This window comes from Rana temporaria, chromosome 1, assembly GCF_905171775.1.
Source record: "Rana temporaria chromosome 1, aRanTem1.1, whole genome shotgun sequence".
Classification (NCBI taxonomy): Eukaryota; Metazoa; Chordata; class Amphibia; order Anura; family Ranidae; genus Rana; species Rana temporaria.
The window spans coordinates 615,717,060-615,730,888 of NC_053489.1; positions in this window are offsets into that span (position 1 = coordinate 615,717,060).

Sequence of the window (13,829 nt, forward strand, 5' to 3'; positions counted from 1 at the left end):
TCTCACAATAGCTGAAAAGTTCTTTATGAACTTTCTGTAGTAATTTGAAAAACCGAGAAATCTCTGAAGAGCTTTCCTAGTTTGTGGTGCAGGCCAGGACAGAATACAATCTACCTTAGATCGATCCATCTGAACTCCACTAGGAGTAATTTGGTAACCCAAGAAGGAAATAGTAGTTTGACTGAATACACACTTTTCAAGTTTTGCATACAAAGAGTGTGTCCTAAGCCTAGCCAGAACCCAGCGCACATGTTTGTGATGTTCATCCTGATTCTCAGAATAAATTAAGATGTCGTCCAAATAAATTACAACGCAAATATCAAGTAGATCATGAAAAATATCATTAATGAACCACTGAAAAGTTGCTGGAGCGTTACACAAACCAAAAGGCATCACACAATACTCAAAAAGGCCATATCGGGTTTTGAAGGCAGTTTTCCATTCGTCACCCGAACGGATTCTGATCAGATTATATGCACCTCTGAGGTCCAGTTTTGTATAGATCTTGGCGTTCTGTAGACGCTCAATGAGTTCCGGAATGAGTGGTAATGGGTATCTATTTTTTACAGTGATATTATTGAGGGAACGATAATCAATGATTGGTCGGAGTGAACCATCTTTATTCTTTACAAAAAAGAGAGCTGCACTTGCTGAAGAGGTGGAGTTCCTAATAAACCCCTTTTTTAGATTCTCATCGAGGTACTCTTTTAAATGTACAAGCTCTGGTTGAGAGAGGGGGTAGATTCGAGCAGTAGGAATAGGACTGTCGGGAATAAGGTCTATGGGACAGTCGTAAATTCTATGTGGAGGAAGTTTATCTGCATTAGTCTTACTGAATACATCAAGGAAATCATGTAAATATTCAGGTAGGTCATGTGGAATGGCGTCAGAGAAAGAGATGATGCATGGGGAATAACAGAACTGTTTACAATAATCAGACTGTAAAGAAATTGATTTGGTGGACCATAAGAAAATAGGCTGATGAAGAAGTAACCATGGGAGGCCTAGAACAATGGGAAAGACAGGTGAGGAAATAATATCAAATTTGAGGGTCTCAGAATGACCAGTGGCACATGTAACCTTTAGGGGAGATGTCTGAGATATAACAGGACCATGAGTTGAACTGGACCCATCAATAAAAGTGAGTGACACTGGATTTTGCTTAAACACACAGGGAATTTTATTTGATTCTACAATACTTGAATCTATAAAGTTGCCGCAGGCTCCGCTGTCGACCATTGCTTCAATGGAAATCTCTTCTTGATCCCACTGTAGAGTAAGAAGGATAAAGATATATCGATTAGACGTGGAAAGGGATGAGTCTAATTTATTAATGTGGGAAAATTTACCTTCAGAGTTTTTCTTAAGTAGAGGACAGGTAGACACAATGTGGTCTGGAGCTGAACAATAAAGACATAGATTATTGGCTCTACGGCGTTGCTTTTCTGCTGGAGTCAAAGGTCCTCTTATAGTTCCAAGTTCCATTGGAGACTCTTTTGAAGGCGATCTGAATCTCCTGAAGGAAGTGACTGGGTATGTATTTGCACGTTCTGCCTTTCTCTCACGCAGACGGCGATCGATAGTCACTGATAGGTGCATGAGGTCTTCTAGAGTATCAGGGAGCACGACGCGAGCAAGCTCATCCTTCATAGCCTCTGATAAACCCAAACGAAATTGATTTCTAAGAGCAATCTCTGACCATTGGGTCTCCCTGCTCCAGCATTTAAATTCTGAAATAAAGTCCTCCACAGGCCTCTTACCCTGTTTGAGGGTTCTGATTGAATTTTCAGCTGTTAGCTGTTTGTTAGGATCTTCATATAAGAGAGACATCTCATTAATGAAAGTATCAAAAGCTCCCAAAAGATCTCCATGTTCTTCTATGTATGTATCAGCCCACACTCTGGGTTCACCTCTGAGATAGGTAACTAAAGTGAGGATCTTTATTCTATCAGAGTAATAAGTGCGCGGACGTAATTCGTACATCAAACGACATGAACTAATAAATTGTTTATAATTCTTCCTTTCACCAGAAAAAAGTTCTGGTGGGCAGACCTTAGCTTCAGGTCTGTCTCTAGCTTGTGCATGATTGAGATTGCGTAAGGTATCATTCTGAACACGCAATTCATTCATGTTAGCAGTCAGGTTATCCACTCTTTGGGAGAGTGTAACTAAATGATTTGCAAGTTCAGCTGGATCCATCTTGAATGTTTCCCTTTTTTTTTTTTTTTTTTTTTTTTTTTAAAGAGTTGGTTGGAATATTATGTTACGACCCTGATTCTGAGAACACTCTGTCTCAAGTTTAGACTCCAGCTGTAGAGGCCTATCAGAATTAACCACCAGCTCACTCTCACTGAACTATAAGAGTATGGGGTCTATATCATCATATCCTCTGATTGGAGCAAAACATGTAGAAATAGTTTAATACTTGTTAAACTATATAGTAACCTTTGTCTAGAGCAATGACAAGGATAAGTCTTTAGTAAGTGCTTTTTGAATATATAGGTACTGAACTTGAGTCATGTAGGAAATTAGCACTCCTGATATAACATATAGAAGCAAAACCTCAATATATTTAGAGCAAGTATCTCAATAGTTAATATGTATTTCTGAAAGAGAGAGAAGAAGCTAGTCCAGACTATGGGCAACAACACTAACTATATGGCAAAATAGTCTTTAAACACAAGCAGTTAAAGAGGTAGTGTGGACCAGGTCAGTTTGCATAGTAGTAGATGGTAATCCCAATGTGCAATAATATGCTCTATATAATTATGCAGTTTAAGAAGTAGTGTGAACCAGGTCTGTTTGCACAGGAGTAGATGGTAATCCCTTTATGCAGTAATATGCTATATATCCTTATGCAGTTTAAGAAGTAGTGTGAACCAGGTCTGTTTGCACAGGAGTAGATGGTAATCCCTTTATGCAGTAATATGCTATATATCCTTATGCAGTTTAAGAAGTAGTGTGAACCAGGTCTGTTTGCACAGGAGTAGATGGTAATCCCTTTATGCAGTAATATGCTATATATCCTTATGCAGTTTAAGAAGTAGTGTGGACCAGGTCTGTTTGCACAGGAGTAGATGGTAATCCCAATATGCAGTAATATACTCTATATACTTGCGGTTAGGAGGTAGTCCAGACTGGGAAAATAAGCACAGGTGTAACGCTGGTGGTCCTTCTATCTAGTATAGCAACTAAGATCAGGATCCAAGTATCCCAAAAGTGAAGTTCAAGGTTGGTGTGAGTTGGTGGAGGGTCTCCAGGTGGCGACAGGGTCCAACAGGAATATTCCAACAACCTGTCGCCAGTGCTGGAGGTTTAAATAGCCCGGTCTCCCATGCACGCCGAGCGCCGCACACTGGAACGCACTTCCGCGTTCCAGCGTGGAGCGCAGACGTCCGCGTACCGGAAGTGACGCGGATGTCTTTGTGAATGGAGCGCAGCTGTCATATTAGGTAAAGCTGCGCTCCTAGTACATAAATTAACGCTAATAGCGTTACATTCTGCACATAGGCCTTAGCCATTGCCCAGCAAAACGGGCACCTGCTAATGCACATCTGCGCATGCCATGTCCCTGACATTGCCCCCTCCCAAGGGGCAGCCTCCGTATGCCCAACTGGCCTTTTTTCTCAGGGTGAGCATGGAAAAAAGCATGGATTTACCCTCTTGCTGAACATTACACTCGGGTTCCCAGGAATTGTCCTCTGGACCATAACCCTTCTACTTAATTAGAAATTGTACCCAATTTCACATTCTCCTGCAATCTAGGATGGCCTCTACCTCGTATTTCTTGTTTCCATCAATAAAAAGAGATTCCAGTGGTCTAGGTCTTCTGTCAGGGAAAGGATCTGGTACTGTAGGTTGTAGCAGAGAAACATGGAATATGGGATGGATTCTAAATGAGTCAGGTAAGAAAAATGCAAGTTAGGCTTACCGGTAACTTGTTTTCCAATAGGCTTTCAGGACAGCACCTGAGAGATATCATGGCTCCTCCTCCACAGGAAACACCTCCACCAATTAAGACTTTAAAGGGAGGCCTCCCCTTCCACTCTCCAGTTGTTTGTAGAGACCTCCAGCCCCGGCATCAACACATAAGTGACAGTTATTACATAGTATTACAGCAGAATCTTTACATAAGAAAACACCAAGGGCGGGTTGTTGCTGTCCTGAAAGCCTATTGGAAAACAAGTTACCGGTAAGCCTAACTTGCATTTTCCCAAAACGGCTTTCAGGACAGCACCTGAGAGGACAGTCGAGACTTACCCCCTTAGGGCGGGACCACAGCCTGTAAGACCTTTCTCCCGAACGCCTGATCATCTGCCGTCATTAGATCAAGTCTATAATGATGGGCAAAGGTAGACAGGTTTGACCAGGTAGCTGCTCTGCAGATCTGTTCGGGGGTGGCACCAGCTCTTTCTGCCCAACTTACCGCTGCTGCTCTAGTAGAGTGAGCTCTTAGATTCTCCGGACATTCTTGACCTGAGACTGAATAAGCATTTGAGATGGCCATCCTGAGCCATCTGGCAATGGTTCCTTTTGACGCTTTCCTTTTTTATCACCGGAAAATAAAATAAACAAGGCATCTGAACGTCTATACGCTTTTGTGGTTTCCAAGTAACATAAAACAGCTCTCTTAACATCCAAGGTAGGGAATTCTTCTTCCCTTCTTCCTTTTGGATTAGAGCAAAATGACGGAAGTATTATCTCCTGAGACCGATTATTGAACGAAGCAACTATCGGTAAAAAACTTGGGTCTGGTTTTAACACAATTCTGTCCGGAAAAATTAAACAAAAAGGTTCTCTGACGGACAAGGCTTGCAGCTCGCTGATCCTTCGAGCTGTAGTAACAGCCACTAAAAAAACTGTTTTTAATGTTAATAAGTTAAGAGAGGTTAGATTCAAAGGTTCAAAAGGCTCCTTGGTCATGGCCTGTAAGACTACTGGCAAATCCCATGACGGACAATCCTTTACCGCTATCGGTCTGGACCTAACAAGGGCTTTAAAGAACCTTATCACTAAGGGGTCTGCAGAAACAGATCTTTCTAGAAAGACCCCAAGCGCGGCTACCTGAACCTTAAGGGTGCTCACCGATAGCCCTTTGTCGGCTCCTTCCTGTAGAAATTCCAAGATAGAGGAAGTTTGTTCTACTAATCTGCCCGATGCAGAGCACCATGTATTGAAAGTCTTCCAGACCTTGAAATAGATAGCCCTAGTGACCTGCTTCCTACTGGACAGGAGAGTCGCTATTAATCTGGCCGAAAAACCTTTTCTCCTGAGGAGTTGCTCCTCAGAAGCCACGCCATAAGACTTAGGCCCCGTACACACCATAGAATCCATCTGCTGAAAAATCTCAGCGGATCGGTTTCAGCGGATAGATTCTATGGTGTGTACATTCCTGCGGATATTTATTTATGTACAGACTCACCGGATCGATCCGTCCGAAGGGATCCCCCGCATGCGTCGTAATGATTTGATGCATGCGTGGAATTCCTTTTATGACAGCGTCGCGCACGTCGCCGCGTCATCATCGCGGCGACGGCGCGACACGTCATCGCGAGGGGATTTCGGCGCGGATTTCGATCCGATGGTGAGTACACTCCATCGGATCCAAATCCGTGGAAATCCTCGAGAGGATTTATCTGTGGATACGGTCCGGTGGACCGTATCCGCGGATAAATCCTCTCGTGTGTACTAGGCCTTAGTTTTTTTATGTCTCAGTGAAACAGAGGACCTTGTAAAAGCAGGTCTTGTCTCCGTGGTAGGTGCCAGAACGGTTTGATTTACATCAGTAGAAGGGCAGAAAACCAGGGCCTTTTGGGCCAAAATGGGGTGATCAGAATCACTGTTGTATTCTCCCTCTGAATCTTTGCTATGACCTGCGGGATGAGCTGGAACGGGGGAAAAGCATAACAAAGATGGAAACTCCAGCTGTGTGCTAGAGCATCTATCCCCGAAGCTGACCTGCTCCTGTCTAAGGAGAAGAACTGAGAGATCTGTGCATTCTCTTGATTTGCAAACAAATCTATCGCTGGCTGTCCCCATTTTTCTGTTATAAGATTGAACACTTCCGGGTTCAGCTGCCAATCTGCTTCCCGGATTAAATTTCTGCTCAGGAAGTCTTCTATGCCATTCAGGGTCCCTTTTAGATGGACCGCGGACAAGGATAGAGTATGGGACTCTGCCCACTTTAGGATCTTCCCGGCTAAGACCTGAGGCCCCTTGCTTCTGGTGCCCCCTTGTCTGTTGACATAGGCCACTGTCGTGGCATTGTCCGATAGGACCTGTAAATGTTGTCCTTCTACTTCTCATGTGAAGGCCCGTAAAGCTAACTCTACCGCCTTTAACTCCCTCCAATTTGAGGAATTCCTCGCCTCTCCTGCGGACCATGACCCCTGAGTCCAACGACTGTTCATGTGGGCCCCCCACCCCCAGGAGCTGGCATCGGTCGTTATCCTTACTTGGGATGGGAAGGACCACAACAGACCCGCCGACAGTCTTTCCTGGTCTCTCCACCACCAGAGGCTCCTTTTTACCTTGGTGGGAATCTTGACCAGTAAGTCTAGGGACCTCTGATCGCGGTCCCAGACTTTTAGCAGAAAATCCTGCAGCGGCCTGAAGTGGAACCTGGCCCAGGGCACTGCGGGTATTGAGGAAGCCAGGGTACCTAGAACTGACATTACCCTCCTGATGGAAATCTCCTGACTGCCCTGCAAAAGAGAAACCATCTCTATCACCTTCTTTCATTTTTCTTCTGGGAGAAAAATCTTTTGTTCCACAGAATCTATCTGGAAACCCAAAAACAGAACCTGTTGAGAGGGAATCAGGCTTGATTTTTGGAGATTCAGGATCCATCCTATGGCCTCCAAGTGAGACCGGGCTCTGTCTAGATCTCTCCGAAGATCCTCCCTGGACTGGGCAAAAAACAGCAGATCGTCCAGATAAGGGACCACAGAGATCCCCTCTAGACGAAGAGGTGCCAGCGCCTCGGCCATCACTTTTGTAAACACCCTTGGGGATGAGGATAGGCCAAAGGGAAGAGCCCTGAACTGTAAGTGAATTACTTCCTTTCCTTCCCTTAGAGCCAATCTCAAAAACTTTTAGGAGCTGGCCGCAATGGGAATGTGCAGGTAGGCATCTCGTAAGTCGATCGTTTGCCATGAAGCAACCCTGCCTTAGGAGACTTCTCACGGAAAAGATGGAATCCATCCGAAACTTTCTGTACATCACTGAGGCCCCGTACACACGAGAGGATCTATCCGCTGGAATTGATCTGCGGATCAGTTCCAGCGGATAGATCCGCTGGTGTGTACAACCCAGCGGATCTGTTTCCGCAGATTTTTATCCCCTGGGATGGATTTCAAGCGGATAAAAATTTGAAGACATGCTTTCAAATCTATCCGCTTGAATCCATCCCAACGGATTGATCCGCTGGTCTGTACATGATTCGACGCATGCGTGGAATTCCTTATATGACCGCGTCGCGCACGTCGCCGCGTCATCATCGCGGCGACGGCGCGACACGTCATCACGATGGGATTTCTGCGCGGATTTCGATCCTATGGTGAGTACACTCCATCGGATCCAAATCGTATCCGCGGATAAATCCTCTCGTGTGTACTAGGCCTGACAGATTTAGTTCCTTTAGGTTCAAGATAAGGCGGTACTTTCCTGATGGTTTTCTTACCAGAAAAACATGAGAATAGAACCCCTGAAAAAATTCCGCTTTTGGAACTGGCACAATTACTCTTTGGTCTATCAGTTCCTGAATCAGGGACTTCATAGCAAGAGCCTTGGCAGGATCCCTTGGAACATTTGTTGCCAGAAATTTCCTCGGGGGTTCTTCCCTGAACTCTATATCGTAACCCTTTTGAATTAGGTTTATGATAAACAGGATTGAGGTACTGCCTCTCCACTGAGGGACAAACTCTTGGAGTCTTCCCCCTACCTGTAGCGGAGAGTCATTGCGGTTTCTCGGGGGCTGAAGGATGACGGGGGAGCACTCTACCCCTACCGCGACCTTTTTGCGCAGGCCACTGCTTTTTCTTGAACTGAGTCCTTTCCTCCTGCTGCCTTTGCAGACGAAAAAAACGTTTGCGGACTGGCGCTTTTTTAGACTTGATCGGAAAGGACTTCTTTTTATCCGCCGTTCGATCCAGGATTGATTCCAATTCCAGACCAAACAGCAGATCCCCTGAAAAAGGTAAGCCACATAACCTATTCTTTGAGGCCGCATCTCCCGCCAAGGTCTTAAGCCATAAGGCTCTCCTGGCCGAATTGGTCAAAGTCGCTGATCTTGCTGTCATACGTATAGATTCTGCAGAAGCATCAGCAATATACGATACGGCTGCAGAAAGAGTGTTAAAGGAGTCTAAGATCTCCTGTTTTGGAGAATCTGCTGAGATGTGTGATTTTAACTGGCCTAACCAGTGTTCCAGATTTCTGGCCACACAAGTTGATGCCATAGCTGGTTTAAGATTGTTCATCACAGATTGCCAGGTTCTTTTAAGCAGCAGCTCTATTCTTTTGTCCATAGGCTCCTTTAGTAAGCCCATGTCTTCAAAGGCCAAGTCCGTAGATTTTGAAACCTGAGAAAATGCAGCGTCCAATTTTGGGACTTTATTCCAGATGGCTTCCGGGTTTTCCTCAAAAGGGAACCTCCTTTTATGAGTCCCAGAAAAAAATGGTTTCTTCTCCGGTTCCACCCATTCCTTCTTAATCATCTCAGTGATTAATGAATGTACTGGGAACATTCGACCTTTGGTATCCCCTAACCCTGCATACATTCGGTCATGCAGGGAGAGTTTTTTTTTCTCTTCCTCTATCCCCAGTGTTGCATTGATCACTTTTAACAGGCCTGCAACCTCTTCAAGGGACAATTTATATTTTGAGGCAGGTTCCGCCTCATCCTCATTTTCAGAATCCGAGTCTAGCTGGATTTCCTGAGAATCGTCTTGGAATATTGGGTTAAAGAGGGTATGTTTTTCACCCAGCGAAGGGTCTTGTGAAACTCCAGCCTCCTCCACAGGTCTGGCTTGATCCAGGTTTGACCTAAACGCCTGAAATGTGGTACGGAGTTCTTCCTTAAGGGTAGATATTAAATCTCCACATACGGAAGGAGTTTCTTTCAGCACATTTTTAGTACAGTCTGCACAAAGAATTTTACTCCAAGAATCACTGAGCTTCTCTTTGCAAACAGGGCATCTCCTCTTCACAATCTGAGCAGAGCCTTTTCCCTGTATAAACAGACAAGACAAAGTATGCACGCTCAAAAACTAGCATAACAGTAACAACTGACACCCAGGTGCACTCAGGAAACATAGCAGTAATCCCCTGTGCCCTACAACCCAAAGACCATCACCACCATAGCACCCCTATCTAGGTAGACACATCCACATAGACACTGACCAGACAGGGAGGTGGAGGGTGGGGAAAGGGGGAGATGGGTGAAGTAACCCCCCTAAGAGAGAGATAGCTGAAGGTAGTGCAGGACACTTCCCTTACCTTAGCCTTGCTGGTGCCTTGGCTTGCCCCCTTAGCTGCAGTATCATCCTCCATTGCAGAGTATTGCAGCAGCGTGCAGATGAATGGGAACACGGTTCCAGGTTTAAAAAACGCCACCGCGCTGACCCGGAACCGGAAGTCCCCTTTAAGGCACCAGGTGACCCTGCCTTCTCCCTCTGCGCCTGCGCCGGAAATGATGCTGCGCCGACCCGGAAGCGCTGCCACTTCCTGAACGCAGGACGCGTCTGAGGCCCTCCTCTGACGCCGGAGCCTCTTTCGATGAGTTTCACGGACCCGCTGCTCGGGAAGAAAAAAATTAGGGATGAGAACCAACACGTCTCCCAGGCAGCCCTGAGAGATCATGGCCCTCACCGGAGGTGTTCCTCCAGCTGGAGGAAACACAAAAAACTGGAGAGTGGAAGGGGAGGCCTCCCTTTAAAGTCTCAATTGGTGGAGGTGTTTCCTGTGGAGGAGGAGCCATGATATCTCTCAGGTGCTGTCCTGAAAGCCGTTTTGGGAAAGTTCATACGACACCTCATTCAACTTTCTCTTCACCGGAAATGGTCCAATAAATCTGGGTGCCAACTTCTTTGATGGACATTTTAACTTAAGGTTGGTTGTAGAAAGCCAAACCTGATCACTCGGCTGTAGAATCAACTCCCCTCTTCTTTTCTCATCCAAGGCCTTCTTGTTGTCAGCTTGTGCCTTGGCCATTGCTTCCTGCAAGATCTTATTGTTGCGGTTGAGAAAATCCATGGTATCTTGAACTGCTGGAACTGTAGACTCTGAAATAAAATCAGTCAGAAATGACAAATGCCTTTTAGCGCTACTATTCCCGCGCATAGGCCTTAGCCTATGCCCAGCAAAACAGGCACCTGCTAATGCACGTCTGCGCATGCCATGTCCCTGACATTCATCCTTTTAACAATTAGAGCGTCCACTAAATATTTTTTTAAGCTTTGAGCTTTAACATGACCCTATCAGATAAATGACAAATACATATGAAAGGTCCTTGCAAGATAAGAGTCATTACACCTCTCCAGTGGCCCATGTCTCCTACCTTCCCTCCATTCCAGTGCTGCAATCTCCATCTTGTCATCAGCATACAACATTTGCAGGAGTTTTGGATGCCTGTGTGTTTTACTGGGTGATCATATAATTCCCTGACCCACTACAGTGGGTAATGTAGGTGTTGTAGTTTAGTGAGGTGATTGACAGTATATGGAACCACAGGGTATGGCAAAAAACATGAAGCCAACACTTCTGAAAGTGCTAAATGCCAGAGACACTGGGCCCTTTTAGGCTTAATGGTGACCTCCAGAGTCAGGAACAGCAGACATCCTTCTGTGTAGAGTGGGTTACAAGGCATGATGGGTGTAATGCAAGATGAAAAGGGTGGGCGTCAGACAATTTTTTTAATGCAAAGAGATTTATTGTCTCTTCAACTGAACTGTGGGAGGGAGGGGTTAGGGCCAGGACACCCTTAGGTAGATGCAATGTTAATTGGCAGACTCCGAGACTTCTATAGGCAGACAACCATACAGGTAAAGGCCTCCAGCCAGGCACCTCTTCTGTATAGGTAGGACGCTGTCTCCTATGACAACAGTTTTGTAGAAGTTACTAATTGTAATTGTATCTAACTATTTGCAACATGAACAGTTCTCAGCTTACTCCACAATCACTCACTGTGGGTCTTTACTCAATGAGCTCCCAGTCTCTCTCAATAGACTTCAGATCCACTGGATCCCCTGAGCTCTTTGACTGTAGCTCCCAGTATCTTCCTCAAGCATCACCTCCGCTTCCCTGATGGGTCCCTGGCTTGGCAATCACAGACACTCTTAAAGCGTCACCCCTGCTGACACGCTAGGTCCCTGGCTGGCACTTACTGATGCTCCACAAGTATCACCTCTGCTGTCCCGCTGGGTCCCTGACTTGGCACTTTCTTACGTTTTCCCACTTCTTCACCGTCCCTGGTACTGGCCTCAGCTTACTCACAGTGGTCTCCGGTAACAAGGTGGATGGTCCCTTAGTGTCAATAGCTTCCCCTCTACCTCTGACCACAACTGGTTCAAGCCTGCAGTCCCAACCCTACGTTGCTCTCCTGTTTCTGGATAGGCCCTCAGACAGCCTAGCAGCCAGATGTCCCCGGGATAGGCCTCAGGCTTGTGGCCTAGCAGCCCAGGGTAGCATGATACATGTCCACCCAGACAGCCATGCAGGTGGCACAGAACTCCGATCACCTGACTCCACCGAAATAAATAGGCTCTCCCAGCAGGCCAAGGGACCAAAGAAAATCCTTGCCTACCTATTGGCTGAGACACCCAATTCATTCCCAATCTTCATTAGTTGTTTCTCTACAATTTATTTTAAGTTACTGCTGTGATTAGAAGATTCAAAAACCCCTGAATCCACAAATAATGAAAATTTGAATCATTTATTATGTCGTTATGTTATTTTGTATCTGAATGAAATAAATTCTTTCATTATACTTTATTTTGGATTAGTTAAAACTCATTACTATTGTGATTCAGAGATTTGGATACCTCTGAGGCCCCATACACACCATAGAATCTATCCGCAGATAAATCCCATCAAATGGGTTTCTGCGGATAGATCCTATGGTGTGTACACTCCGTCGGATATTTATCCGCAGATAAATCTCCCCTGGGATGGATTTCCAGCAGATGGATATTTGCTGACATGCTCAACAAATCCATCTGCTGGAATCCATTCCAACGGATGGATCCGCTCGTCTGTACAGACTTACCGGATCCATCCGTCCAAAGGGATTCCCCGCACGCGTCGTAATGATTTGACGCATGCGTGGAATTCCTTATATGACAGCGTCGCACCCGTCGCCGCGTCATAATAGCGGCGACGGCGCGACACGTCATCGGCAGAGGATTTCAGCGCGGATTTCAATGCGATGGTGTGTACACGCCATCGCATTGAAATCTTCTGAAATCCTCGAGAGGATTTATCCGCGGATACGGTCCGCTGGACCGTATCTGCGGATAAATCCTCTCGTGTGTATGGGGCCTGAATCTACAAATAATGAAAATTGTGTCCGAGTTCTGACTCATAACAGGAACGAATTGCCCCTCCAAAAAAATAAGCACCTTTACTTTTCTCCATGACTACCGATGACGTTTAGACTTTCACATTCTATTTTCAGATTCTCATTTTTCCAGAAATGGTGGAGGAATAGAAACATGAGTTGAAGAAGTCAAATATCTGAGTCCTGTCTTTGGATGACCATTGAATTTTGTTTCTTCATCCAAATGCCCTAAAATGTCCTAAAAAAAGACAAAAGTAGGGGCAAGCTGGTGGACAAGCAGTCTTTTAGGAACATGAACAGCATTGATATATTATGTACAGTTCCCCAATGACAGGAAGTTAACTTTACACTCCTGTGTTCTAATAGGCTAAAACAGCTGTTCATCATTGAGTGAAAGCAAAAAGTACTGTACACTTCTCATCACTTGAGAGGAAGGAGTTCTGAAGGAGATACAGGTATGTAGTAGATAGGAGTAGGAGATATTAATGTTGGTGTAAGAATCGGCACACTGTCAATGTCGAGAGTGAGCTCAATGTAATGTTAGAAAATTGTTTTTAGGGTGAACCCCCGCTTTAACCTCCCTGGCGGTATGATTCTTTCAGAAAAAACATGCTGAAAGCGGTACCATTATTTGCAAGGAAATTTGGAGTTTTATACTGTAGGCCTGTAATTCTGAGGCCCCATACACACGAGAGGATTTATCCGCAGATACGGTCCAGCGGACCGTTTCCACGGATAAATCCTCTCAAAGATATCCGCTGATTTCGATGGGATGGAGTGTACACACCATCCCATTGAAATCCGCGCGGAAATCCTCTGCCGATGACGTGTCGCGCCGTCGCCGCGATTATGACGCGGCGACGGGCGCGACGCTGTCATATAAGGAATTCCACGCATGCGTCAAATCATTACGACGCGTGCGGGGAATCCCTTTGGACGAATGGATCCGGTAAGTCTGTACAGACGAGCGGATCCATCCGTTGGAATGGATTCCAGCAGATGGATATGTTGTGCAGCACAACAAATATTCGATCTGCTGGAATCCATCCCAGAGGAGATTTCTCCGCGGAAACAGATCCGCTGGCGTGTACACACCATAGGATCTATCCGCAGAAACCCATTTGCTGGGATTTATCTGCGGATAGATTCTATCGTGTGTACGGGGCCTTAGGAATAACTCAATTAAATCTGACCAAACAAGAATCTAATAGGCATCCCGGGTATGACATTTTTTTAAAAACAAAATTATAAATTATAATATAATAAATAATTA